At 42.1% G+C, this 27,489-nt stretch overlaps 1 protein-coding gene across 1 annotated transcript in view; it reads right to left on the bottom strand.

The window, feature by feature from the left end:
* FBXW7 (F-box and WD repeat domain containing 7) overlaps positions 1-21,407 on the bottom strand; it is a 178,529-nt gene extending 157,122 nt beyond the window's left edge. The window contains exon 1 of the mRNA XM_030450271.1: positions 21,293-21,407. The gene's annotated coding sequence lies outside the window, so the exon portion shown is untranslated. The remainder of the gene's footprint in view (positions 1-21,292) is intronic.
* Positions 21,408-27,489: the final 6,082 nt, after the last annotated feature.

The raw sequence follows: 27,489 nt of genomic DNA, 5'->3' as shown, positions 1-27,489 counted from the left end.
TTGGAATAGTGTTTACCCAAAGATGGCAAAACATTTTACAGATGTGACTAAATACTTTCATTTTATAGAATGTGAGGCACAAAAAGGGATACTACAGTTTTAAATAAGAGAACTCAGAGAAGATGCTGAAGTGGCAGACACCAGGAATAGAAACCACAGTTCTTGCAACTATCATGCCACTTCTGCCTACATCTTCACTCCCTCTTCCCCCAGCAAAGGACTGATGAAAAAGGCAGCTACACAAGTTAAAAATACTTTCTGATTAGTGAGGCAATGATGAAGACAGAGTCCTATAGACAGGAATGAGCCCGAGTCTCACTGAAGGCAGAACTAGACTCTAAACTGGGAAAATCGAACATTATAAAGCCAGGTAAAAATTCTGCTCCAATTAAATTATATTGAGATTTCTAAAACAACAATTTTGGTCTGGAGAACAGTGCTGGAAGCATTGATAGTACAAAGCAAAAAAATCTCTCCTATTAGTCAAACTGAAATAGCTGAAGATATCAGGTACAGAACACCTCCAGATTTCAAAAAGACAGAACAACCTTCAGAATTACTTCAAGTTGAGAACATAAACTCTCATTTCATCTGGATTATATTACTTAGTATGATGAGGCTGAAAACCTGTGGAATAGAGAACTATTTTTCAAGAACACGGGAAAAGTTAAAATGTCTTTGTCAAAGACAGCAAAATAGACAATTACTATTTACCTGTGATATACCAAAGATTTATAGTGGAAAAGCTTATGTGAGTCCACAAAACTCCTCTCAAGCCTGTGATAGGCTGCACAATCCCATACTTAAAGACCAGATTTGCTTTCTGAAGGTTCCTTTAGGCCTAAGCTAAGGAAGGGGGTCAGAGATATTTCTTCTACATGAATTTTCCACTATAGCCAGATTCCAAGGCACAATGCTAGGCCACTACAGGGACTTCTCTTTGCAATGCAGCAAATTCTTGCATTATAGTTCAGATTCTACTGCTTCTCCAGAGGAAATGTGTTCTGAGGTGTACATTTTGAAAGATTAATATCAAATGTACTCTCCTTACTGCAGATACAGTGATATCTAAGAGCTAAGCAGTACAGATTTTATTGTATGTTGCAGATGGTTGCTGGTTTTAAAGCAAACATGTTTGTTGTGTCTCCTGTAATACCTGCTGTTTGTGGGCTGCCAGTTGTTACTGAGATGGGTGTTTAGGAAGCTCATATTGATCATGAAAAAGCAAACTGCAGCAGACTTGTGGACAGCTAGAGTTCTGCAATCCCTTATGTCTTTTCCACTTAAAAATGCACCAGATTTACCAGCTTTCCATAAGCTGCCATCACATGCTCCAGTTAACAGATGTAACAGTGGTCACTATACTATCAACACAACCTCAAAACCAGTGCCCCAAAAGCAAGCTGTCAAAACACAAGTTTCCACATAGCAGGATGAAGGGTTAACAGGTATTATTCAAAGCCAGGCAACTTCTTCCATTCTGTTACTCATAAAGATATTTTGGACTGTAAGAATTTACAAATATAAATTGTGTTTAGAAAACTGCTGCCTCTGAAACAAATTTCCATGCTGAATCTTTTTACAGTATTTTGATAGTAGCCAATATAATGTAAAAAACCTTGGATAACTTAACCGATTCTAAACAATTCTGAGGGTCTAAGTTACCTTTAAATTTTCTATATGAATTTTGTACAGTGACAAAGAGCTCCACCTTCTCATGGGAAGGGGAAATGAAAATGTGTTTTTCATGCAAAGCCATGAAAATTTTAATTAAAAACACTTTCATGCTGTAAGAAACAGAAAAAAAACTTAAAAAAAAAAAACCCAAAAGGAACTTCCCTTAAATAGTGCTAAGCTACAGCTGGTAACCAAAGCATGATAGCAAATCAACTCTCCTCTAAAGAGGATCAGCAATATAGTCTGAACATGTTCTCAACATATATTTATATACAAGCTCACCCAATCCCATTCTTAATTTGAAAATGAAGTTTATAGAGAACAACTGACTCAAAAATTAAATGTAGATAAATTTATGCAAGGATGGTTTCATGCTTGTCACAGTCTTCCCCAAGAAATTGTCTCAGGGAACACTTGCTTTCCTGAAGAATTAGGAACATGTTAGGGCATGAAACTGCTCCATAAAAAAAAAAATCGGTAATTCAAATACTGTAATACAAATACTTTATTGTAATACAGAGATTCTACTATGACCTAGGCCCAATGCATCATAACCACCAAGTGTACGACACCACCCCTACATCAAAACTCTAAGTGTAACTAGAGTGTAAAATATATTCCAGCCGCAGCTCCCACCAAATGACAAATGCTCCAGTGAAAATCTGCAACCAGAAACCTGCCAGCTACAGAACATCTGAGCTGCACTGTACTCCCCCAACCTTAAAATACCTCCCAACCTATTTACAGAAAACAGATTTTTCTCGTACAACGCTTTCATTAAAAAGTTCCTAATCCTTTTAATCGTGATTATAACGTGTTTTGTAATGTAAACACATTTGGTAAATCTATCTGAATCCCCAGCTTCAACTGCAACACTCTAGTTGGAAAAAGATGCCAATGGTAAGTTTCCAAAGTAACCCAAGAACGCTGGGGAACTACAATGTCATCCAACCTTATTTACCATCCTTTCACTAGACAGACATCAAATCTGAGATCCAAATTATTATCAACTTGTCTGAAACATCTAACAAGTTTCCTCTTTGTCTAAACCATACAACCAGGAAAAAATACTGTTTGCTCATTTCAGCAAGTTCTTAGGAATTAAGTCAAGAAATAAAAGACGGTCATTAAAGCAAAAGCCAGAGATAATCAATTAACAAAACCAATCAGACAGTCATTAATTTAAAAAAAAAAAAGTTCTTAGAAAACTAGCATGCTTTCCATTCAAAATTAGTACCTCCTTGATATGCTTCCTTAAAGCTACAATACAAATACCTTACTTTACACACAGGTTCCATAAAAACAGCCTTCAGAAAGTCAGTCTCACCTTCCCTTGTATCAAGTGGTTCACTCTACTGAGCCACGTAGCAAAAAAAAGAAATAGGGGAGGGGAGAGGTACACAGTCTCTTGATTTTTATGTTGCTGAGTTTGAGTCAGAGAACTGCATTGCTCTTTTCCCTCCACACTTTCCTTCTTCACAAAAAAGTTCTTCTTGTGCTTTAACAGAAGGTCAATGGCTATCACTTCTCTACTCTAGCACAATGGTGAATTGAAACAAGAACCCATAGCTGTTTGGACCGACAAAGCAACCAGTATGTCTAAGCCAATAAAGCGATTTGTTCATTAAAGCTACTAATAAAGTAACCTTTTGTTAGTCTATGAAACATCAGAAACCTCATAGAATGCATTTAACTATGCTTTCTTTAAAATCTCTAACTCAAAAGTTCTAAAATATGTTAACTTCTCCAATTCCTTAAACTGATAAAAAACCCTTAGCATTGACCTCATTAAAGACAGTAAGTGCAATGCAGGCTTTCGTACCTATACAAACACAGAAAAGTTTGGGGTTCTTTGTGAAGGTAAAAGCTCAAATTTACCATATTAATGACTTATGCAAAGCTTCCTATGCAATACTGACAACCTATGATAAAGAGAGCAACATAATTCTACACAACACCAACAAAATCACTCGAAAGAGGCAACTGGTTGGGAACTGAAGATTCGTTTGGATTTTACAAACAAAAGATATGAGAAGAGCTCTTGTGAGCACAGATCAAAAACAGTGGAAGCACTTTTCTCCATTGCTTTCTATTAAACTGAAGTGGATAAAGTTTAAAATTAATTCCACACAGCTCAATTTTATGAGGTTTTTTTTGCAACCATTCTTGATAACCAGTTCTAACATGATTATGGCCAAAAACTTCCTCCAAGCAAGATCAGTATTTCTGCCCTAATAACTGATATTTTAGCTGTAAAATATCAGGAATCCTTGAAAAATTAAAATGTAGTCTCCTCCCTCCTTCACAATTGCTAACTCTGCTTCATTAACAGCTCAGTTCCATTATTCTGTGATTAGTGTAGGGGGAAAAAAAAATAAAATCTTTCTATCTAGTGAGCATCAGCAAATAACCCAGGCAAATTTTGCTCCTCTAAACCACTATAATTAAAATCTATTAAAGACATTTTTACTAGCAGTAACATACAAGTATTGAAGCTGCATAACACATTAACACAGAAAATAAAGCAAAATACTATCGGAGGGAGGGAAAGAATGAATATGCACTCTGCTGCTTGTATATAACAGTGCAGTACGCTTTGTCCTAGTGGCAAGTAGGTATAATAATCTGAAATCATTCTTAGAATCTTATGATGGAACTTTAAAGATCATCAAGTTCCAACCCCTCTATATACCTCCCACTGGACCACATTACTCCAAGTGCCATCCAGCCTGGCCTTGGACAAGTCCAGGGATGGGGCATCCACAGCTTATCCCAGCAACCAGTTCCAGTGTCTCACCACTCACAGGAAAATATCTAATCTATATCTACTCTTTCAACTTAAAACTGCTCCTCCCTGTTCTGTCACTATGTACTCCTGTAAAAAGTCCCTCCACAGATTTCCTGTAGGCTTCTGCAGATACTGGAAGGCCACTGCAAGGTCTCCCTGGAGCTCTCTCTTCTCCAGGCTGAACCACCCCAACTCTCTCTATCTGTCCTTACAGAAGAGGTGCTCCAGCCCTCTGATCATCTTTGTGGTCTTCCTCTGGGCTGGCTCCAACAGCTCCATGTCCTTCTCATTGTCGTTCTCACAAAAGTGGAGTAGATGAGGTGAATTACCTCCTTTGACCTGCTGCTATTCTTCTGCTACCATTTCTCATCTGCTTCTTTTTGTCAAGCCTAGTGCTAGCTACTGTTTTGGGTTTGGGTTTTTTTTTTGTTTGGTTTCTTTGGTTTTTAATATACACAACCACACAAGAAAAAATTAATGGGCAGTTTCATCCTTATTACTGCAATTTCTCAGGGACAGATTCCCATTTTTTACACTGGATGCAGCATCTGAATTCTCAGCAAAGCTTCTAACAATGGCAAAATATCTGTCCCCAAAGATATTTGCAATTAGACATGGTGGTGTCATTGCTATTTAGAAAAAAATAATCTGTATTTACAAAGTAAACAAGCCTGGTATCTAAAGTCAGTGATAGCATTCCTCCCCATATACTGTGGCTTGTACTATCAAGCCATGAGATTTTATCCTCCTTCTGGAATTAAGTGCTTATTCTAACCATAACACTTCAATAACAAGGGAAACTTTTCCATTAAACAGTTGTCAAACAGCCTGATAAGACACAGACAGCTGAAATAAGAGTCGTACAAGTTTCACAGTCTTCCTGGCTACTGCCAAACAAGTAGTTAATCAATGAGTAGTCAAGAAGCCAACAAGCTACCATCACATTTCACAGCAAAAATGGTCAGGCAAAGTTTCAACTATATTCTAAGGTTTTCACTTAAATCTTTTATTAGACTTAGGAGTCTTTTGCCATTACTGCATCACTGATGTGCTGGCAAAGAAAACAGCAGTACAGTAACTAATGCAAACACACTGATTCTAAAGAGTTATACAATGCTTTTTCTACATCCTTCCTGAAAGCAAATAAACGTGACTTTTAAATAGCAATAAAAATACATTTAAAGATAATGCTTTCCTTATGAAGTTCTGAATTCACATGTCTAATTCTCCCTGCCAATACCTGACCAATAACAATTTTACTGTCAGATGGTCATTTAAGATTAAGAATATTCATATATGAATGAGACCTCCATAACACAATATCCTGCCTGATATTTGTGAACAGCTACACTTTTCAGCTTGCTTAGCTTCCAAAATTAATCCTTTGCTTCAGTTCTACTCCTCTCATAGTAAAGTCAATGGAATTTATGTTCCTAAATGACTTGAGTGTACTTGAAAAATCCTGCTCTTCAGACATTAACTCTTGCTCTTCCAAACAAACAAATGCAAGCTTAGACTAATGAAAAGTTCTCAGTACTCTTTAGATTTTGTTAGTTATCAACTGAAAACTGACAATCAGGTTTTTTCTGATGCAGCAAACATTTATGCAGACACCTTCCACAGTGTTATGATAAAATTTAAAAGTGTATGCTCCAATGACTGCAAGATCAGACCTGAATTTCTGTTCTCTTTGCCTGTACTTCACAAGAACTGATCATGGAATCAGAGAATTGCTCAGGCTGGAAAAGATCTTCAAGATCATCGGGTCCAGCCTTGTCCTAACCCTATTCCCAATGACCCACCAAAACAGCCTATCAGTAGTAGCAACAGCAAAGTAACCATTGAGTTAAAATGCATTACAAGTATCTTCAGATTTGTCTTTGTGACTGAGCACCTTGACAAAAAAATAAAATAATCCATAATTATTATTTCAAATCAACTTTTAAAGAAACACTTTAAGTCATTAGTCTGCATCTTAGTAAGACCTCAAGATGCAGCTTACTGAATTCATTTTTATACACCATCTTAAGGTCCTGGAACATGTCCAGAGGAGAGTCATTAAAAAGATCAGAGGGCTGCAGCATGTCCCCTATGAAAACAGAATAAAGGAGTTTGGGTTGTTCAGGAATGAAGGCTCCAAGATGACCTTATAGCAACCTTCCAACATTTGAAGAGGGCCTACAAGAAAGCTGAGGTAGGGCTTTTTACATGGGCTTGTAGCAAGAGGACAAGGGCAAATAGTTTAAAACTTGAAGAGGGGTGATTAAGGTTAGACATTAGAAAGAAACTCTTTCCTGTGAGGGTGGTGAGACACAGGAAAAGGTTGCCCAAAGAAGTTGTTGCTGTCCCCTACCTGGAAGTGTTCAAGGTCAGGTTGGATGGGGCCTTGAGCAACCTGATCTAGTGGGAGGTGTCCCTGCACAAGCAGGGGGGTTGAAACTGGATGATCTTTAAGGTCCCTTCCAACCCTAGCAAAAAAAAAAAAAAATCTACAAATTACCCTGTTAAATAAAGGCTTTAGAGATTTACACAACACCCATAAGTACTGTTTACTTTTCTTCACAGAAGCACTCATATATATATATATATATGATAATTAAAATATGGAAGTCAAAAGTGTCCTATTCAACACAGCAGACCAGAAGACAACTTCAATTACAAGAGCTGATTTTTAATTTGCTCTTCCTGGTTGCAACAGCTGCAGTATTTGCCAAAAGTAGAATCCTGCTATTTATATTTTCATAAATAGCTTAGTCTTTCTGTACTGTTTTTTTTTTTTTTAATTAAATCAAGACACAGGAGTTGCCATTTCCTGGAGATACAGATGAAAAATCCTCATCCCTACTTTAATACCTGTTGTTTACAAAGGGTCAAGCATTTTCTTCAGTAAACCATCCTTCCCATATCCTAAATTTCAATTGCAAGTGTTTTTCCTAAGGCTGACTTCAATTTGTAAGTAATAGTACCAAAATAGCAAGTCTCCAATAATTTAAAAAAAATAAAATTTTAAGAAGTTAGTAAAGAAATGCTTGTCTTTTTTCAGATGTGCACAGCAAAAATTACATACATACATAAAAACTGGCACTTGAAAAGCAGTCTCTTTCAGAGCAAAGAGCCCAAGGGACTATGCCAGAGGTGAGTGATTAGGAACTCACTGACTGATCACTGCACCTTCCAACATGAAGAATAGACAGCAGCTTAAGAATCTAGTAGGAACCATCTCCCAAACACTGGAGACTCCCCAGGCAACAGCTGAACCTGTGGAATTTGTTGCAAAAGGATGAAACGGAGATGAAGAATTTACAAGAGTTCAAGGAAAAACTGGACAAGTTCATAGAAGATTAATTAGTTTCTGAATAAACAGAAAAAATCTGTAGCTCAGAGATACTGTGAGCTGAAAGTAGCTGGAGAGCAAGCACAAAAAGAAAAGAATCTAACACTTATCTTATACTTAATGTTCCTCATGCATCTACTTACAGATGCTTTTGAGATGAGTCATGTGAAGAATTAGGGAACTTCAGGGTTCCTGTACATAACATTGGCTTTTATGGCTCATATCAGACAGAGGATATTAGGCTAGAAAGAACAGTGTTACCCAGTGTGGCAATTCTTCTTTTTGAATATTATTTAATAAACACATTCTAAAAGTGAACATTCCACTTAAAACACATAAGTATTTTAAGGCTTAGATCCCCCTCCTCAAGCTGCCAGCTTGATAAAATACATTAAATTTGAATGTCTTAATGGGTTTGACCTTTCATTCAAAATATTAATTTAAAAGCTTTCACACCTCTACTAGAATAACACTGCTGAATTCTTCATGCAAACATCTACAGCAGTTTCGTAGCTTTGCCGCCTACACGCTGTGTCTGCGCAAGCTCTTGGCGGGCAGCAGAACAGTCTACTACCAAACAGTCCTGGCTGCTGGTTTTTTCTCCTCAGAAAAGCTAAATGACTCATTCTAAATCATTAACACCTCCTCTGGAGAAAATTTTGCACTCTCTGATTTTATTAGCAGGAATCAGAACTGAGTTATGTCAGAGGAGCGAGAGGAAAAAAACTGATTTGTAAATAAATAATTACATTAACCTCCAACTAAATAAATCTGATATCAGAATGTGAGAAACACAGCACTTACCTACATTCAAAAGAGCTAGAAAATATGATTTAGCATGTTACAAATAAGCAAGACTTTGATGTACTCAGCACTGGTGAGGCCACACCTTGAGTACTGTGTCCAGTTCTGGGCTCCTCAGTTTAGGAAGGAGATTGAGGTGCTGGAGCGGGTCCAAAAGAGGGCAACCAGGCTGGTGAAGGGACTCGAGCACAGACCCTGTGAGGAGAGGCTGAGGGAGCTGGGGCTGTTCAGCCTGGAGAAGAGGAGGCTCAGGGGAGACCTCATCACTCTCTACAACTTCCTGAAAGGAGGTTGGAGTCAGGGGGGTGTTGGGCTCTTTTGCCAGACGACTTTCAACAAGACAAGAGGGCACGGTCTTAAGTTGTGCCAGGGGAAGTTTAGGTTAGATATTAGAAAGAATTTCTTTACGGAGAGGGTGATCAAGCATTGGAATGGGCTGCCCACTGAAGCAGTGGATTCTCCATCCCTGGAGATATTTAAAAAGAGACTGGATGTGGCACTCAGTGCCATGGTCTAGCAACCGCAAGGGTGGATCAAGGGTTGGACTTGATCTCTGAGGTCCCTTCCAACCCAGCCAATTCTATGATTCTATGATTCTATATACCAGCAAGTGCGCTGAAACAATAACTTAGAGAATATTACTGTAAAATAAGTGCAGGTTGATATCAGACAATATACACAGGATGGTTTCTGGAAAGGAAACTACACTTTTTTAGGCTACAGTTTTTTAACAACAGTGAACAAAGGAGAAATTGCTGAAAAGCCAACTCAAAAAGCCTCCCCCAAAGTCTCAAGAGGCCATTAAGTAAAATTAATCTTGATGTTAGGGGAAAAACATTTGCTTTTAGATGCCAGCAACAAAGCATCTAATAAAAAAGCAACAAATTGTCTATTAACTTTCAGAAAATGGTTACCAGACATGGTCCTAATAGTAGGAACTGCTTCACATATGCCCTAATAGTCCAGGAAGAAAAATGTGGCAAAACTCACTGGGATGAAAATTTTGAAGCTTAAGGCACGAGAAGGAACTGTAAGAACTTCAGATAGTCTAACCAAACCATCTAAAAAGGGAAGCACATGACAGGAAAAAAAAAAAAAAAAAAATCAAGTCAAGGTATTGCAAGTTAAATCCACTCACCAACCTTCCGGATTTTAACAACAAATTGAGAGAGATGCTCACTCCAGAAAGTCCACTGAAGAATGATATTTAGATAAAAAAAAAGGTACAAAGTATACATTTTGGAGAATATTACAGTCCATACATTACAAACTGCATACAGCACTCCACAATGTAAAAATGTTTGAAATATTAAGGAAATTAGAAGTTTCAAAAAGGGTGAAAGTTACAAAGTTTGAAGGGATCAAAAATGCATAAGATCATGTATGTTAAATGTAATACACAGGAAAAGGTAAAGAAAAAAAGTATTCAACTGGAGTTTTATAACAAGAATATATTCAACTAAACTATGGGACTGAAACATCACAAATAATAGGAAATTACTATGAAATTAATTATTAATATGAGATCATATATTTGCATACTATAATTGCTCAGATCTCTAAACATTTTTTAAATTAAAAAATAATAATCACTTAAACTACCAACATAATGTATTTTTAAAACAGATTTTATGGTTTGTAAACAGCATAAAAAGTTGTAACAATTAAGACCGATCTTGAAGAATAGTGAACTACTCTAAGAAACTACTATAGCAAACTTCTCAGTAGCACTACAAACAATTCCAAAAAAGTGAACCTGAAAGAAAAGACAGCAAGATACATGTGTCCTATAATGAAATCCTAATTCTTTCCTAGAGATGGCAGAGAGAATAGCACAAAAGTTAAACTCTCATCTTTACAATCAGAATTCTCAAATTCAGTTTTGGGGTTTTTTTCCTCTTTGACAGCAGCCAGCAAGAACACAGCCAGCCACAGTACACGCTGCCTTTAGTCCTGCTAGCAAGCTACAAAAGGCTTGGTAGGTTATATGGGGAGTAGCAAGTAGTCAGGCTGCTGGATCTGAACATCCTGTGATAAGGGAGGTCACAGAAGATAACAGGGCAATAATGAGGACTCTCTTACTTCAGTGGTGGGACACAGCAGCAGACAGAGGATACAAATCCACAGGAAATGAGGTTTTGCTAGCTCTGTTGCTCTTCACGCAGTTTGTTTCCCTTGTGTCTTACAGATTTGAATACTAATATTTCAGCTCACTGTAGCTTTGATCATTGTGTTAAATGTAACTACTGAATAAAAGGATTAATTTCTCCAGATTTGGTGCAGCTATGACTGTGATACAAAGAGAACTACGGGAAAAAACCTTTCAAGATCAAGTGCATGCTCAATTTTGTAGGTTGAATTGACAGTCACAGATGAAGGTATTTTTTGCCATTTGTATAGTTCATGGGATGATACACACAATACTTCTGCCATTCAGAATATGGATTATAAACATTTTTAGATTACTTAAATTTGACTTGTTCTTCAAGGGGCAATCTCACCCTCCCCTTACCAAACAGGCTAATAAGTTAGGCCAGTACTAGCACTCACGTTGGATTTGAGATCAGCTGTATTTGAGAAGTGGAAAGGACAACCACAAAAAGCAAAATGGGGTAAAGGAGAGCAAGATCAGCCTTTTTGGTCATAGTATGTACTCCACATTAGCTCCAAACCACAACTGTGAGGTTTCAGGAGATAGTTAAGCTGATCTAATGGCCAGACAGTGCCCAAAGGGCTCACTACCAGCTGCGCATCCCCTGTGCCAGCTCTAACACATCCTGTGTCACACTGAGCCAATTCAAGTTGATTTTTAGTTCCCTTCTCACTTAAATTCAGAGGACTAAAATTACAGTAAACCAACAGCTCAAAATTAATTACCAGAAACTCAGATTAAACCAATAGCTAGCATTAGAAGAGGCTGGGGAAGGGAGAAGATATTTGGAACCATTCATTTCAACAGCAACTAAGCAGGTAAAATGCAATGTGAAACGACAATCCTGTTAAGGACAAGTTAACACATCATCTCAGGAGCCCTCAACCTGTACAAAATTTGAAAAGATTTTATGAAGGAAGGATAAAATGCACATATTTTAAGTTTCTCTCTCAATCTTTGCTAGGTCGTGCCTAAACTACACAATCAATTTTGTTCCCACCACACTGCAGTGTAAACAAACAACAGGAATGAGAAGGACCAAAACATTAACATTTCTTTTGTGCCACCACACAAGCTTTTGTTTTTCCAGTCATTCCCAGCACCCTTTCCAAAGGTTCCCACAGCCCCTGTAAACAACACCCAAGCTGAGTGGGATGAGTGTATGTACCTCCTACACAGGCAGCCAGCAACCCCACCATGCAGCTCCCCTACCTAGACAACCACACAGCCACTCAATGACATAGGACACCACCCACCCCTATCCTTCGAACAAAAATTCCTGCCTGTGCTCCTGAGTCATGCTGAGTGTTCTCTGGTGTTCCTCCTAGGCACAGCTAAACATCAGTAATGGCTTAGCTGAAGTTTGACCCTCAGTTTCTTCAGTACCAGCTCACTCCTTCTCTGTTGCATATCAGGAATTGCTTGGCTTCAATATAGTCAAGCATAACAGCATTCAAAGGACAAATACAACAATTTGCAAGTTTTACCATGACACTAAGCTATAAAGCTGGTAATACACCACAAAACATGAAAAGAAAAATCAGTATGTCCTGGGGAAAAATTAAATATAACCATTAAGTCAAAGCCAGCTTACTACAGGGAAACCATGTCGAAGAACCAGCCCAGTTTTAGTGCACTAGGTATGTAAAACTTTCAAAATTAAGCATCTAGACAAGCTAATAAGCTGGCACTACAGAGTTAATCAGTCGTTGACACAGACACACTTCTCTACTACATGTTTGAAAAACTGAAAATTCAAGCACTTGTCTATGAGAGCCTACCTAAGGTTGGAGCCCACATATAATATTCTTAGTAAGACCTATTTCACACATATTACGACTTCACTGAAGACATAATGTCAAAATGTAATTAGAATTACTACTGTGTTAATAAGGGGCTGCCAAAGCCTGCATGCTGCTCTTGCCATGTTACACGTGAACACATGCTACACAGCAGGTAGCAGGTACAGAGCAGGTACAGAGCAAGTCCAGGGCACGACAAAGTCCAGCGAGGTGGGAGTCAAGGAGTGAATAAGCGCTCTCAAACAGACAGGAGACAGCAAAGACAGAACGCACCTCTTACCACAGATACAGCAACCAACACATCATCAAAGCAGAGGGCTCCAAGAGCTCATTTCTACCAGAGGCTTAACACAAGAGTAAGCACCTGCTCCCCTCCTGGCAACACAGAGAAGTTTAAACACACACAAGCAGTTGTACTGGGGTTGTGTGACAGGGTTTTGGTAGCTGGGGGGCTACAGGGGTGGCTTCTGTGAGAAGCTGCTGGAAGCTTCCCCCATGTCCCACTGAGCCAAGCTGCAAGATGAACCCACTGCTAGGGAAGGCTGAGCCCACCAGTGACAGCAGTGACACCTCTGAGATAATGTGGTTAAGAAAGGGAAAAAAATAAAACTGTGCCAATGCAGCCAGAGAGAGAAGTGAGAATATGCGAGGTGAACAACCCTGCAGACACCCAGGTGAGGGAATGAGGAGGGGCAGGAGGTGCCCCAGGCACCAGAGCACAGATTCCCCGGCAGCCCATGAGGAAGAGCACGGTAAGGCAGGCTGTGCCCCTGCAACACATGGAGGCCCACAGTGGAGCAGACATCCACCTGCAGGCCATGGAGGAGCCCAAGCCACAGCAGGTGGATGCCCAAAGGAGGCTGTGACCCCTTGGGCAGCCCAAGCTGCAGAGGGCTTCTGGCAGGACCTCTGCAGAGAGGAACCCACACTGGAGCAAGGTTTGCTTGCAGGACTTGTTGCCCTGAGGGGAACCGACACTGGAGAAGCCTCTTCATGAAGGGCTGCACCCTGTGGAAGGGACCCATGCTGGAGAAGTTTGTGAAGAAGCACAGCCCTTGGGAAAGACTTGTGTTGGACAAGTTCATGGAGGAACCATGTTGCCCATGGGAGGGACCCTATGCTGGAGTAGGCAAAGAGTATGAGGAAGCCTTCCCCTGAGGAGGAAGGAGCAGCACAGACAACATGTGATGAACTGACCACAACCCCCATTCCCCTGTGCCACTGGGAGGAGGAGGCAGAGAAATGGGGAGTGAAGCTTAGATCAGCAAAAAGGAGGGTGGGGCAGGGAAAGGGGAGACAGGTCTTTTAAGACTTGATTCTATTTCTCATTTCCCTACTATGATTTGATTAGTAATAGACTAAAAATAATTTCCCCAAGTCAAGCCTGTTTTGCCCATGACAGTAAATGGCAAGCAATCTCTCCCCACCACAAGCCTTTCATTATATTTTCTCTCTCCTGCCCAGCTGAGGAAAGGAGTTATAGAGTGGTTTTGGTGGGCACCTGGCCTCTAGACAGGGTCAACACACCAACACAGTCTGTGGTGGGAGACTGGGATTGAATCACTGTCTCTCTCCCGGCAGGACTCTTGCAACAAGTATCAAGTTAGAAGAAAATCAATCCCTAAACAGAATGCCCCAACTGATTATTTCAAATTCCATTTGCTGAAATAGGGCCTGTTCTCTAGGTACCTGGAGAAAGAAAGAGCGTCACAAATCTCCTAGGAAAAATAAGAAATAAGAAATAAGAAATAAGAAATAAGAAATAAGAAATAAGAAATAAGAAATAAGAAATAAGAAATAAGAAATAAGAAATAAGAAATAAGAAATAAGAAATAAGAAATAAGAAATAAGAAATAAGAAATAAGAAATAAGAAATAAGAAATAAGAAATAAGAAATAAGAAATAAGAAATAAGAAATAAGAAATAAAGAAATAATAAAGAAATAAAGAAATAATAAAGAAATAAAGAAATAATAAAGAAATAAAGAAATAATAAAGAAATAAAGAAATAATAAAGAAATAAAGAAATAATAAAGAAATAAAGAAATAATAAAGAAATAAAGAAATAATAAAGAAATAAAGAAATAAGAGCAACTTTGCCTTAGCATGATTTAAGATGCCCTCCAGATCCATAAAAATTGCCGCTATTGTACTCTGCAGAAAAGAAAAAATGTTACCTGTCATTGCAGTGATCCACCCACTCACAGAAATGCCACAGATCTGAAGACATATTCATCAGCTCTAGCAACACCAGATGAAACTGCCAGAGCAGAACTCGGAAACAAACGTTACAAATAACAGACCAGGATATCTCCAGGGCCGCAGCTTCAGGGTCCTTTTCTATTGTGCAAGATCTCTTGCTTTGAGCATTGTTTCGTGAATTTTTAAAAAAATGACCAGATACAAACAGCAACAGAAGCAGGCACTCCTGGCAAACTGCAGGTTTCCTGACCACCCTGACCCAATTCAGGGCCACAAGTAACACTGCTTCACAAAGACAGCATTTGGTAAAGCAAAGTGGTGCAGGCACCTTGCCTTCAAGAGACTCAAAACCATGTCAAGCTACATGGGACCACACTTGCCACAAAAGATGAGCAACATTTCTTCAGAAAGGCTTGAATCCATAGTTGCACTTTTGGTTATCGTCATAGAGTACTTATTGCCTTCAACACTGAAGAAAATATTCTTTTAAGAAAGCCTTATTAGGCAATGGAGAAGTCAACAAAAGCATGTCCCCATTATCATCAGGCATAGCAAAGAAACACTGGATTTTGCAGCTACTGCAATAGCCAGTGAGCAACTTGTCAAGCATGAACTATGCTCCAATGCTGAATGCACTGGCACTTGCCAGTGAGCACACTGAGCAGCTCACCCTCCTAAAAAGGGAAGTTGGGAAAAAGCTTGAAACCTTTTCTTCCCCGCTGGCTTTGACTTGTGGTGTTTTGGGGCTTGTCAGTCATTTAGTAAGACAAGTAGCTTGTCCTGAAGTAACCTGGTCACTTCTGAAAACATTGTGACTGCTTGCAGATACAGAAGGACACACACTCTATCCTACAAAGCCTATCACAGATTTTACATAAAAAGAGCAACATCCTCTCACATGCAGTCTGTAAAACAACAAACTCCCTGTGACCATAAACATATCTTGCATGCTACAGCAGATCTAAACACAAGTTTTACCTTTAAAGTTTCACCTTAAAGAAAGCATATAGATTTTATCCTGAAATACATGCACTCTGAAAGTATTCACCAGCATCTGTGTGAACACAGAGCCAATGCGTGCAGTAAGGACATTATGCCAGTCAAAAAGGGCAGAGTTAAGCAGATACTGTAAACACCACACACCCTGGGTTTGCAGTTCCTGTCCTTCACAAATTCAAAGCAGTTGCCACACTAGAACAATACAAAGCCACAGCTGAGTAACTCTGACTCTGCATGACCAAGTTCAGGAGTACTTCAGTCCATCAAAAAGACCCTCCAGTACCCAGCATGCAGTCAGCTCTCTACAACCACCCTGACAGTCTTTGATAACCCCAGCAAGAGAACAGAGGGAAAGTCTCAGGTAACCTTCATTGGGTTAAGGTCTCCTCCCACCTTCCTAGCCACCCAGAGACATTTCTAAAGGAAGAAGTACTGATGAGGGAGAGAAACAAGCTTTGACATTAGACTAAAAGGTTGAGGAACTTGAGAAGGGAACACAAGAAGAAGCATAGCAATTACCCTTGAATCAGTTCAGATTCCTAATTTTCAAAGAGATGCATGCATAGAGAAGGGGACCAGGGCAGGGAAAGAATGAATCCATGACAACAACCTGGGATACTGCATGACCACCCATTGATCAAGGGTTGTGAAGAGTTTAGAGGAAACTACTGCAACTCATCTCTTAATATCCCCTTCCCCACAGCTCCACAAGCCCAGGTCTCACCACAACATCCCAATGACCCCCATGCCCACATGACACCCAGGGCACATGAAAATGTTATTCTGGATGATAACAATATATTATGGTTACAAAATCAAAACAGCACTCTCAGCTTTTCATGTGAATGTTAAAGGGAAATTGCTTTAGTACAATCTCAGGTAAATAGCATTGCATAATGCATCATGCTGGTATAACTCTAAATTCCAGCCAAAACTGAAAACAACACTTGTAGTTAAAACATCTTATGCTTCTCATTTTAGGGCCTTATTTGTGGTTGGTCAAAAAACTATATCAACGTTACTAGTTCATAGTGCAATGGACACCACTAATCATGTTGTGGGCAGATTCAGGCAAAAAAAGAGATGTTTGAGAGCAAATCTTGCTCTTGTAGCTACTTGTGAACATGCACCCACTGAAATCATCACATCAGAATTGTACCTGCAAAACAACACAAACTAAAACTCCTTGTCCTCCAGTGCAAAACCAACCATCTCAGCTCAAGATGCAGTCAAAACTCATCTGAGCTAAGCAAGCTAGTTTTGCACCATTTCACACACCTCTTCTTACCAGCCAATGATAACATCTTCAGTTGCCTCAGTAAATGGGAGATGTCTGATGATATGTTGAGGCATGACATTATGGGAAAATCCTTTTTTGCCCTGGAAAAAAATAACTGCAATTGTTTCAGCAAACACTGAGGAAACAAACTATTGAAGACCGGCTGAATAATAAAGATCTATGCCTTTAGCAAAAATGAGACCTCTCTAATAGTACCTTTTGTCACAGTGAGCATGAACATTGTGAAGTTTCTTTTTATTCCAACATTCCTTAGTTTTGAGGTACTTGGCCTTACAAACCGAACTATAATATACATGCATTATATTTCTAAATTTATTTTGATCAAGCTCCAAAAAGAAATCTGATACTGCAAGCTAAATACAGGGAGGGAAACCAAACAAAACAACCCCTCCACACAAAGTTACTAGACTTTTTTTAAGCATAATCTTCAGAAATATGAGCTGCAAGTGGAAATGCTTACAGGCATAAATTATGTCTGCATTACTGACAAAAAAACCCAGCAAGGATCTATTAGAAAATACTTAACTGCAATAGATGCATTGATATCAGAAGAACACTGAAGTTGCTGATTACAACCACAGAAAGAACCAGGCAGTATTCACAACAGAGTAATTGCCCCCCATTCCCTCTCCCTGCTCAATAAATAGTCCCTCACAAGTGAGCTGCAATACCTCTTGTATTCAGTGCAGCCAAAAAAGTGTCTTACATTTGCAAAGTTCCCAAAAGAAAAAACAAAATGCGTATTATAATATTTAAGTAAGCACCTAATCAGTTATAATTATTTATTGATTCTGGCTGATCAGAGAATGAAACTAAATAATGATTAGTTTATTATTTCACCAATAATCTATCTGAAGTGAAAACTGGAGAACCATTTTTCATTCTCTATTGAAGAAAAAACTGTAAAAGTGAGGTGTGGACAGATCAATCATTCTTCCTCTCTTCTCACACAGGAATTAGATGGTATGCAACACAACTGACAGCTCATATATTCAAAACAAGTCACCAGTAGAGCACTGCCTGCTCCTTCCCTCAAAGCCACCACACACATTCATCCAAGAGGAAGCCACTAAGCGTTGCCAAATGCACAGAAACAACACGGCTCTATAGCACACACTAACAGTGACAGGAAGGGTGTTCTGGGGCAGGGACTTCTAAGCATCTAGTGCTGGCTAGTCTTTCACAGACATCCTCTGGTGACCACTCAGAGACACAGGATACAGGGCTCAATTAACCTCTGACTTAAGACAGAACAGCCTGTGTTCAACCAGTGGCTGTATCACCACAAAGCAAGATCAGGTAGTTTGTAAACAATAATTTAACTTCTATGCTTAAGTGTTCTAGGTTTTCATCAGACAAATACTTGATATCTTTGTAGCCTTTGCTGTCACAAGAGACTAAGTCCATGAAAGTGAAGCTGGTGAACAGATATTGTCTATACTGTGAATACTTTGAGGATTTCAGTACAGAACCATCCATCACTTTCCACAAATTCACCATATCAGAATACTTTGTCATTTGAGAGCAGTTGCAAGAGCGATTACATCTAATCCTCAATCTGTTTCAATAATTACCTGATATACACAGCCCAAATAAGAGAATGCTGAAGCAGCTCTACAAACAGGGTCTTCATGCTAGTTTTACTTCAAATGTAGTGTACATATAGTCAGTTAATAACCTTACGTTCTTCAGAAAAAGAGCCAGAAGACTAAAAATATTTGCTAAATAAAGCCTGAATTTAAAACATGCTGACCAGAAGATACTTAACTTAGTTTACTTTAAAGACACAGAAGAATAGCATCCCTCGCTGTTTAATAACATTGCCAGGCCTAAATAATCACAGATCATTCCTTTCTTTTACTGATTCACAGACAACAAATCCTATTGAAGTAATTAACAGAACTTTTGCAAAGTACTGCATGCATACATAATGAGGGGAACTGAAGTGAATTTGTCAGTGTAAGACACCCAAGATAAAAATTACTTATTTTTCTAAACTAAAAACGTACTTATTATACAAGCTTTTCCAGCAGTTAAAGCAAACTAAATTCACACACCTTTTGATAAGCATTTTTACAGACACTGCTGTAATAGTAAGTCATTCAGCTTGAACAATAGAATAACATCAATTAGATCTAAGCTGCAATAGGGGGAAAAACTTAAACCTTCACAAAAGCCACTTTAACAACACAGTGATACATCACCTTGAGATAGTTTCACCAATGAAACTGGAACACCAAAAAGAATATGCAGGTGCCATCAAGAGACAGAACCTGGCTGCCATTAACAACCAGATGATGATCGAGTGAGAAAAGACAACTGAAATTTGGAACCAGTAATTGACATATAAGAAAGTGTTATCACCAGATCAAGAAAAGGACCACAGTGCCTTTTAACTCCTGTAGATATAAAATACAGCATAGCATCAACCTCCTCTTTAACACTTGGTGCCTGAAGTACATGTGACTTCCTTTCCTTACCTCCTAGTTCCAGGACCAAACAATTCAAGGAGTGAACTGAATGAAGAAGAGTTCAATTTTTTTTACCTTCCTCTTTAAAATAGCAATGATGACAGGGAGCTTAAGATAGAGAGATTTTGCTCAAAAAATAGTCTTCTTACCTGTCAGCCTATTTGGTCTCAAAAAGAAGCTGCAAAGCATCAGGTGGCCTGTCTACCTTTGAACTTCCTCCTGATGTTTAGGTTTTCCCCTGAGGTTTCAGAGGCTGTCTCTTTCTCAGTGGAACAGACAAGTACACAGTTGGGAAACAGGCTGTATCTACTCTCAAACACACAGCACAAACAACCTAAACCAGAGTGGAATACTGAAGCATGGGTTTCTCTTCACACACATGTATTTTGGACCTCCAGCAACTACACATTCCTGCTACATTTTATTTTTCTCTACTTTCAGTTCAATCTGGTATAGAAAATGTGAAGGAGCAAGACCCTAGCAACTGACCCACAGAATGTTCACAAGCTGTATGTTCTTCCTTTAAACAAGAGCCAGACAAATCCTACAACCTTTCCCTTCAAAGTCTTTCAAGTGTCCTTCCAGGGTGATAAGGACAAGAATCAGCACTCAGGCTAGACTAATGCTGACCAGAGTTTTCATACGGTTACGATTCCTGAATCTCTGTCTGAACGCTGTCTCGAAACATTCAACTTACTCTTGTTACTTTTTAGTATGTCATCTTCATATATAACAAACTGCTGCATAAAATTTAACTCCTGAATAGTACAATTTAACACTGATAGGCATATATATTCCTTCCTCAAACTATTGTGCTGTTGATTTCTTCAGTCAGGAGCAAGTTGAGCTACTGTATCAAAGTAAGTGAAGTTTTGCTGCAGTTTTTGCTCGGAGGCCAATTCTGCACGCTGCAGAATTGCTAAAAAGCAAAACAAAACAAACCCCAAGCAAAAAGAGCCCCATTCCCAAAGGAGACCCCTTCGTTTCCCAGCCTCAGAGCAAGGTTTGCAGGGAGAGCAAGAGCACTTGCTAGTGCTTCGTGAAGATGCAACTTCTCGGATAAACAGGAAGAGCCAACACCACTTCTAGCTTTTAAACTGCTTTAAAAACGCTTTACGTGAGAAAGCAACTCCTCAATAACGTTTCCCCATGACAATTACAGCGGCATTTTCCACCCAAGTGTTATGTAAATGAGCAGGCAGGAGGCAGCCACAAGGGTTTATTAGGAGCCACTCAACCCCTTAAAGAAGAGGGGGGGCAGGAGGGGGGGGAAATACACCACAAAAAACGGGGGATGGAGGGGGGTGTTTGAAAACCTCACGCCTCACAGCGCGGCCGCCGTGCGCTCCCGCTCCCAGCCTTGCACAACTTTCCGCCCCGGCGGTTCCGCCCGGCTCCCACGGGCGGGGACGGACTGGGGGTCCCGAGCCCCTCCGCCCGCCGCCTTTGTTCGCAGGGGCCGGCGCTGGCGGCCCGCGCCGCGGCGGCACAAAAGGGGGCGGCAGAAGTTGCGGAGAAGACCCCAGCCCTTCCCCAAGGCCGCGGCGGCCAAGCCCCTCCGCCCCCTTCCCCACCTCCTCTCCTCAGGCTGCGGCGGGAGGGAGCGGGGTGCGGGCCGCCCGCCCGCGGGGCACCAGACCGTGCGCCGCCGGCAACGTGAGCCGCATGGGAAGAGGCGGTGGCGGCGCGGCGCCCCCCGCCTGGCCCGGCCCCCGCGTGTTCCCCCGGCCCCCCCCTCCTGCGGCTCCTCCCGCTCATACTCACTTTTCGGGACGGGCTCCGCTGGGCTCTCCCTTCGCTCCGTACGCCTTCTCGCCGGCGAGGCGATGCCGGCGGCGAGGCGGGGCCCTCCTCCCCCGGCGGGAGGGGACCCGCTGCCCCGGGGCTGCCGCCGGGGGCCGGGCGGCTTCAAGGGGGCAGGGGGGTCCAGCCCTTCCCGGGCGGGTGGCGGGCAGGTGGTCCTCGGGGCCGGGCCCCCGGATGCGGCTGTCCCGTCGGCTCAGGTGCACCGCCGCCTCCTCTCACATGGAGCCGCCGCCTCGCCGCCCCTCGCTGCCCCCCCGGGCCGGTCCCCGCGCCGCCGCCGCCGGCGGGGAGGCGAGTGGCTCGGGCCGCGGCCCCCGCCCCGCTCTCCCTCTCATGCACTGCGGGCGCCGCCGGGCCGCGGCTCCAGCGGCGGGGGGGGGTCGCTAGGGCCCCAGCCGGGCAGCGCGGGGCAGCCGGGCGGCGAGGCTCGGCGCCGCGGCCGCTCCACTCTCCGGCATGTGGGAGCGGCGGCGCGGGGCGCTGGGCGGCGCGGCGGGGCAGGGCCGGGCCGGAGAGGGGGGACACCGGGCGCTGAGGGACGGCGGGCAGCAGCGCCCCGGGATCCGCTCGTTTCCTGCGGCGCCGGGAGGGAGGGGGCGGGGAGAGCGGGCGGGCGGGCGAGAGAGCGAGCACGGCGGCGGCGCGCGCGGATGACAGCCGTAACCCGGCAACAGGCCCCGCCCCTCCCCCCCGTGCCGGCGCGGGGCGATGACGCCACGGGAGGGCAAGGTGGAGCCGCGCAGGTATCGCCGCGGCGGCATGGTTCAGCCCGGGACAAGGGGGCGGTGCCAGGCGGCGGGGACGGCCCCGCACCGGCCCCTGCGCAGCCGCAGTCGGCACCGCCGGTGCGTCCCGCCCCCTTACCCTCCCTTCCCGCTGCGCGGGGCGTGGCAGGGCTCAGCCTGGAACCGGGGGGGGGCCGGGCCGGAGCGGGGCGGGGCGGGGCTGAGCTCTCTCACCGACACAACCTCCCGCCCCGCCCCGTGACGTCAGGGGCGCGGGGCGGGCGGGCGCGAAGCCCTTGCCCGGGCGCACGTGCGGCTGCCCCCGCCCCGCCGGCGGGCGTTGGCGCTGCCATGGCAACGGCCGGCGGGAGCGCGGTGGCGATGTCCCGGGCAGCTACCCCGGGGTTCCCGCACGCCCGGTACCGATTCGGATCGGTCCGGTGTTAAGAAGCGGCCCCGTAAGGTGTTTATCGGCCATCCGGCGGGCGCTGCCGTGAGTCAGCCACGTAGGTGTTTCCGCAGCCCTGGGACGTCCCCGTGTCCCGTCCCCAGCAGGGACCGTGTCTCGCCGCGGCCTGCTCGGGGCCCTCCACACCGCCGCTGAGCTCCGGGTGCCTCGAAGTCAGAAATCGGGGTAAGGGCGATACAGGCCCTGCTCTCGGTTTAAAATAAAAAATAAAATAAAATTTAAAATAAATAAAAAAAAAGGGTCGTGCTCTCGCATTTGTTACGGAATTGTGGGCATTATGAGAGCTCCGCGAGTGCTCCTTCAGTAGGCGGTGCAGCAGATACGGTGGTGTTCACTGAACACCAGGAAAAAAACATAAACACTTAATTGCGGCTCATTAAGTGCGTGGGATGGCTGCTTGCCTGCGCACCGAGGAAAGCTCAGGCCCTGTGGGGAAAAAAACAGTATTTGATCATAATGCTATCGTAAACGCGTACACAAAAGCAAAATTAAGATCACTCATCTAACGCATGCCTGGCAGTCCCTGCCTCTCCTGTGCTAATCCCCGCCCCGTTACCGCACCCCCCAGGCACACCGCACACACCGGAGCTGCTCTGCCCAGGCCCCCGCCAGCTCAGCACTTGGGGCTGTCTGACCACGCTGAAAGGCACCTGATTGCTCACCAGCTCTTTCCCATCTGCTGCTCGGTGTTAATACTGCCTCTAACTCTTCATCATTTTAATGTTGGATGTTTTTTCACCCTTTCTCATAACCTCATTTACCGGGGACAGCATAGCAGAGAAAATTACTCAGGCTGGAAAAGACTTTCAAGATCATCGAGTCCAGCTTTGTTCTAAACCTATTCCCAATGACCCACCAAAACAGCCTATCAGTAGTAGCAACAGGAAGTTAACCATTGAGTTAAAACGCATTACAAGTATCTTCAAACTTGTCTTTGTGACTGAGAAGCAGTCTCTTCAGATCTGCAGCGAGGTCCCTTGCCCACCAGCTGAAGGTCCAGCTCAGTCATGGCCCATCTTACCCCTTCCTGGCATAGATCTGCAGGGGTTTCTCTTGCAGACAGCAGCCTCCTTCAACAGCAAGCCCCATTTCCTTAAAGAGTATCACTCACCTTCTCCAAAGAACAACAAAGCAGTCATGTAATAAATATATATATAAATATGTAAACCAGTGATTAATTTAAATTTTTTATTCCTGCAGCAGGCAGGCATTAAGCCTGTATAAATAATATCTTCATTTTAGTAGAGTTAGAGAAAGGAACAACAATGTTATTTTAACATTTGTGCCTGTGGACACAATTTCCAAAAGACATAAGCATTTTTTGCCCTCTTTTAAGGAAATGGCATTGCTACAACTTTTATATCCATGGTACAGATCTCTGCCCTGTGAGGTAAGAGAATGGAGGTCTCTCCCTCAGACCTTGTCCATGTGAAGCATTTACTAGTTCATGTTTCTTGCACCTATTTTTCATTCTTCTGACTTTTCATTTCATTGCGGTGTTCTTCATTTGCCACTTGAATAACAGATTTAAACAGATCCAACATATCTGGGACACCAGAACGCAGCACACATTACTTGGGAGTGAAGGGGAAAAGTTGGCTGCCTCATCAGCATGGATCACTGACAATGGCAGATGTGTAAGAGGCATAAAATCAGTGTTCTGCCAGCACCAATGGGAGTGCAAAGACTGTGTGGGGATTTAATGAAAATGTTACCATTTTTTATTAGTCACAGATTAAAACGGTTCAGCGCCTGGTCTTTAATGGAAACGTGGTCATGACTGACTGTACTTGAATTAGCAGGGATAAAAATAGCAATCAGACTGCAGATCAATGCACTGGCAGAACTAATGAGAGATATTAACACTGTCATATGCCAAATTCTAATGCCATCACACATACAGTTTCAATAAAACTCATTTTAAAAATAAAATTAAAAAATAACATTTTTAATCAGAGCTGTATTGTTTTCAAGACACAATCCACCAGGAACAGAAAAAAACTTTGCCAGAGGTTATTACTGCACATGAAATAGTGAGAGAGCTACAGAAACACTGGTTTTAAGCACTCTGAAAGAGAGGCTGAAGGGATACCTGCTGACTGTCTGGATGTATTTTTTTCCTGTGGCATTTTTATCTTGATGGACTACCATCTGTACCAGAAGTTGGTATTAAGCTTAATGGCAAGGCTGCAATCTATCAAATTTTTATTATGCTTAAAATGCATCTTTAAGAAAAACTGCACCGAAATACATTAAAACTTCCCGACGACCTTGGTAACTGAAGAGGTTACATGCTAAAAGACAGAAAAATTATATGATGATTTGAAAATGTGTGCTAAGTCAGGAGAGAGAGGGCATACACATTAGCAATGAACCTGCAAGAAAATTGTTATTATAGAGGAAAGCTGGCCCGGTATTGTCCTATGTCATCTTAAAAATGACATGGATAATAAGGTGAAATAGCCTAACAGAAAAAGCAAATTCAAATGTCAAAAATATGATTCATTTGCCAATATTTTGTGTTTTATCAGATGTCTATGATAAATTTTGGGAGCTTGAAGTGCTGTTTTGCAGATAAAGGGAAGAATAAAGAATTTGTTTGTATAGGAAAAAATAGACCAAGGGAGGCCTTCTGTACAAGGTTTAGCTCATTTTCACTAATGCAATTTCAATTCACATTCTTAACTCTTTTAAGTGTATTTGCCCCAAGTGTTTACAGATAGGTATATCCTAATGGCTTGCAATGCAGTGTGTCACACCACCTCCAGAAAGGAGAATAGAAAGTGAGCTGCTGTCTCGGGCTGATGTTCCAGCTTCTCTAGCATGTCCCCATATCTGAGGCTTAAAACATCAGGGTTTGGGGTGGGGGAGGCAGAGAACCCCTGTACTAGGGTCACAAGTGTTGCACACATGTAGAGGTTGTGAACTGAGGAGGTTTTCTGGCTTCTGTGAGCAGAGGATCCCAGTAGACACAATGCTCTGGCTTGCAGCATGGTGCTAAACCACTTAGATCCCATTTTAGATCCACCTCCCCTGCCAAACGCAGGCCAGAGCATGGGGAAGCTGAGCTGCTGTGCTGCAGATGTAGTGGGAGGCAGGCAATGGAGTGAGGGAAGCTGGAGCAGCAGCTGCTGTAACCATAGCATTTCCTACTGGGTGAAAAAAAACCCTCAAGAGCAGACAAAAGGTAGCAAAACGGGCAAGATAAGCAAGTGACAGGAGCAGAGCCATGCTTCTTGTTGTTAGTGAAATATAGCTTGGTTTGACTGTCTCAAACTTCACCCTGACTGCAGTGCTTATGTTGCACATAGGCTGTCAAAACCTTCATACTTGAGACCACCTGCTGCCACTTCCTAAATGGTAAAAAACATCCTGTTGTGCTTCATGTAAGGATATGACAGACTTAAAGTAAAGAAGCAAAGAGCTCCTTTTTTTTTTTTTTTTTTTTTTTTAATAGACAGCCTTCCTAGCAAAGTCACAGTTAGTTCTACCTTTAATTCCTAACAAATGAAGCAGCTGTCCCAGCTGACCTTGGGAAGGTCATTTTAAATAGCCTGCATGATGAAACTGAAATCACCTCCCTCCGAAGCAGATAGACACATTTTGTTCATTTCTGTTTTCTTGATATTCTTTTGAATAATTTTTTTAGAGTCACTGGTAAGGCACAATTCACAGTTCTCCCATAGCTTTCCTGAGTACTTTAAAGCCCAGTGCAAGGAAGCTGCATCAAATTTAGACAATAAATTCATGGTTGTAGATGGAACTTATTGCATTCAAACAAAATATAGAAGATACAACAGACATGACAACAAGAAAGAAAATCTTTCATCTTCGTTTTTACAGAAAACAGGGCCTCACAGACATACTGAGCTTAAACAGAGTTAAAATGCAAACTTTCTTTTCAAAAAGAACATGAAGGAAAAGAAGCTAGCCAAGATCTTATTTTCAAGAGAGGTAACAGCCTACCACTTCCCAGTTGCAGATAGGACGTCTGAGAGAGAAGAAATTTCCAAGATAAATAAGGCAAATTTTTGTGCATGCAGTGGAATAACTATATCCTATTTCCCAAGCCCCCTCCCTGCCTGGGAGACAAAGGGAGTAAATTTACTGCAATCAACACTGATGAAAGTTTAGCCAGACATAACTACAGCAGAGCCAACATCAGTCTGCAAGTAAAAGGATGATGCTGCAACTGCACCAGCCTAGGAAGCTGATAGCCCAGTCGGTCTTGGTGACAACACCATATTTTGCCATGGACATCTATGTATATTTCATAACAGTAATATGATATCAGAGAGGGTTTGTGAATTCTTACCCTACTCAGAAAAATGGCCTCAATTCTGATACTCACAGAGATGATACAGTACAAGACCTTCTGGGGTTTTTTTCCCTATTCTGTTTCTCCATTCCTGCTCACTATGTTACAGGTACTGTAATAGTTTTGGCAGGATTAACTTATAAAAACTGCCATCAGTGAGAAGGCTGGCTAAACATCATCTATCTAAATATACTAATTTTATGACAGAGTTAATTACCTTTGCATATCTGGCTATAGCTTAATGAAATATCACTCAAGTTAAAACAGGTCTGGCCTAAGTTTGCTTCATACTGATATTTTAGTTTGCTCATAATACAAGAGTATTGCTGCGGGTTTTCTTTCCAGTTAGTTCTGTTCAATGCTTCACGCAGAGCTGTACTTTTAATATACACAGCTTTAGACAAAACCACTGAGTTTTGTGCAATGTCTGGAACGAAGCCCCAGCTTCACCAAACTTGTGCAGGCTCAGATCTCCAATCTTAAAAACTTTCTGGGCAGATGTTTAACTCCATCCATAACATTAAAACACCTGAAAATGTACTCAAGCAAACCAATTTCTGAATGTTATCCAATTTCATACCAAAGTTTGTCAGATCCACCCAGGCCATGATTACAGCAGTATTAAGGATCTTGTTTAAAATTA

Source organism: Calypte anna, chromosome 4A (genome assembly GCF_003957555.1).
Source record: "Calypte anna isolate BGI_N300 chromosome 4A, bCalAnn1_v1.p, whole genome shotgun sequence".
In the NCBI taxonomy this organism is placed as follows: Eukaryota; Metazoa; Chordata; class Aves; order Apodiformes; family Trochilidae; genus Calypte; species Calypte anna.
This window is presented reverse-complemented; position numbering and strand designations above follow the sequence as displayed.